The 2443-nt window shown below is 57.0% G+C and overlaps 1 non-coding gene across 1 annotated transcript in view; it reads left to right on the plus strand.

The window, feature by feature from the left end:
• Window positions 1-998: 998 nt before the first annotated feature.
• The window catches only part of LOC126178763 (small subunit ribosomal RNA), a 1909-nt gene continuing 464 nt past the window's right edge, over window positions 999-2443 (plus strand). Inside the window, exon 1 of the ribosomal RNA XR_007536622.1 lies at window positions 999-2443. This exon is cut by the window's right edge and continues 464 nt beyond it. This is a non-coding gene — a ribosomal RNA (small subunit ribosomal RNA).

The following is a 2443-nucleotide window of genomic DNA, read 5'->3' on the forward strand; positions in this document are numbered from 1 at the left end:
ATTTTGTTGCGTGTATGTGGGCAGACGTAGTGTGTCGTGACACCTAACAGACAGGTATGCAATAATCGTTGCATTTGCAAACTGGGATGGACGTCTCCGTTTGCTGGTGACGTTACGCAAATGAACAACTGGTAAACCCATTGTGGTGCGGTTGTTGTTGCTGGAGGTAAATCAGTAAGGGCAAATCTGTGTGTGAAGCGATACGCGGCGGTGGCTGGGTGGGACCGTCCCCGGCCGGTGAGGGGGGGCCGCCCGGCGTGCTGGCCGCGCGGTGCGTGGGCGCACGCGCTACAGCCGGCTGGTGGGGGCGCCCAGTGGCAGGCGCGCCGGCCGACGGACGCGGCAGGCGGCGCAGCTGCGCGCCGGGGCACCCTGCGCGCGGCGCCGGGCGGCCAAAGTGGGTCCTCGCGGGCCCGGTGCGAAGCGCGGTGGACATCTGCAGTGTGCTGGTCCGACTGAGGACTGTGTGCGTTGAGGATGCGCCGCCGCCCGGCACTCGGCGCCGCGACGCCGTCTGCTGCTCGGTCGCCCCAGCGGTTCTCGCTGGTGGTTTGTATCGCAGTTGTGCAGACGTGTTGGCACGTGCGCTGTGCTGGGAGAGTTCGCTTCGGCACCCACGTGGGGCCTTTGCCCTTCTGTGGCGCTGGCGTTGGAGCTGCCGGTCACCGTAGGTGGCGCGTGTTGTCTCCCGCCGGCAATGCCACGACAGCACGCTCCCGGGCCTCTGTCGGCAGCGGCAAGCTCAGTTGGGAGCACGGGTGGTCGCACCTAAAGCGTCTACTCGCCTAACTCCGGGCGATTGCGCCTCTCTCGAACCCGACCAAGTACTTAGGACGGCGCTGCGCGCCGCCGGGACCTGAGAGGGTTTCGAGGTGTATTGTGCAGGGGAGCTCAGCCTCCTCCTGTTTGCAGAATAATTGAGCGGACGCTTGCGTGTTCGCGCGGGCCCCTGGGACACACTCCCGGGCGGCCGGCTGCTCAGCTCTAGTTGACGCAGCTCCCTGGTTGATCCTGCCAGTAGTCATATGCTTGTCTCAAAGATTAAGCCATGCATGTCTCAGTACAAGCCGCATTAAGGTGAAACCGCGAATGGCTCATTAAATCAGTTATGGTTCCTTAGATTGTACCCACGTTACTTGGATAACTGTGGTAATTCTAGAGCTAATACATGCAAACAGAGTCTCGACCAGAGATGGAAGGGACGCTTTTATTAGATCAAAACCAATCGGTCGGCTCGTCCGGTCCGTTTGCCTTGGTGACTCTGAATAACTTTGGGCTGATCGCACGGTCCTCGTACCGGCGACGCATCTTTCAAATGTCTGCCTTATCAACTGTCGATGGTAGGTTCTGCGCCTACCATGGTTGTAACGGGTAACGGGGAATCAGGGTTCGATTCCGGAGAGGGAGCCTGAGAAACGGCTACCACATCCAAGGAAGGCAGCAGGCGCGCAAATTACCCACTCCCGGCACGGGGAGGTAGTGACGAAAAATAACGATACGGGACTCATCCGAGGCCCCGTAATCGGAATGAGTACACTTTAAATCCTTTAACGAGTATCTATTGGAGGGCAAGTCTGGTGCCAGCAGCCGCGGTAATTCCAGCTCCAATAGCGTATATTAAAGTTGTTGCGGTTAAAAAGCTCGTAGTTGGATTTGTGTCCCACGCTGTTGGTTCACCGCCCGTCGGTGTTTAACTGGCATGTATCGTGGGACGTCCTGCCGGTGGGGCGAGCCGAAGGCGTGCGACCGCCTCGTGCGTGTTCGTGCGTCCCGAGGCGGACCCCGTTGAAATCCTACCAAGGTGCTCTTTATTGAGTGTCTGGGTGGGCCGGCACGTTTACTTTGAACAAATTAGAGTGCTTAAAGCAGGCAAGCCCGCCTGAATACTGTGTGCATGGAATAATGGAATAGGACCTCGGTTCTATTTTGTTGGTTTTCGGAACCCGAGGTAATGATTAATAGGGACAGGCGGGGGCATTCGTATTGCGACGTTAGAGGTGAAATTCTTGGATCGTCGCAAGACGAACAGAAGCGAAAGCATTTGCCAAGTATGTTTTCATTAATCAAGAACGAAAGTTAGAGGTTCGAAGGCGATCAGATACCGCCCTAGTTCTAACCATAAACGATGCCAGCCAGCGATCCGCCGCAGTTCCTCCGATGACTCGGCGGGCAGCCTCCGGGAAACCAAAGCTTTTGGGTTCCGGGGGAAGTATGGTTGCAAAGCTGAAACTTAAAGGAATTGACGGAAGGGCACCACCAGGAGTGGAGCCTGCGGCTTAATTTGACTCAACACGGGAAACCTCACCAGGCCCGGACACCGGAAGGATTGACAGATTGATAGCTCTTTCTTGATTCGGTGGGTGGTGGTGCATGGCCGTTCTTAGTTGGTGGAGCGATTTGTCTGGTTAATTCCGATAACGAACGAGACTCTAGCCTGCTAACT

This window comes from Schistocerca cancellata, chromosome 3, assembly GCF_023864275.1.
Source record: "Schistocerca cancellata isolate TAMUIC-IGC-003103 chromosome 3, iqSchCanc2.1, whole genome shotgun sequence".
NCBI lineage: Eukaryota > Metazoa > Arthropoda > Insecta > Orthoptera > Acrididae > Schistocerca > Schistocerca cancellata.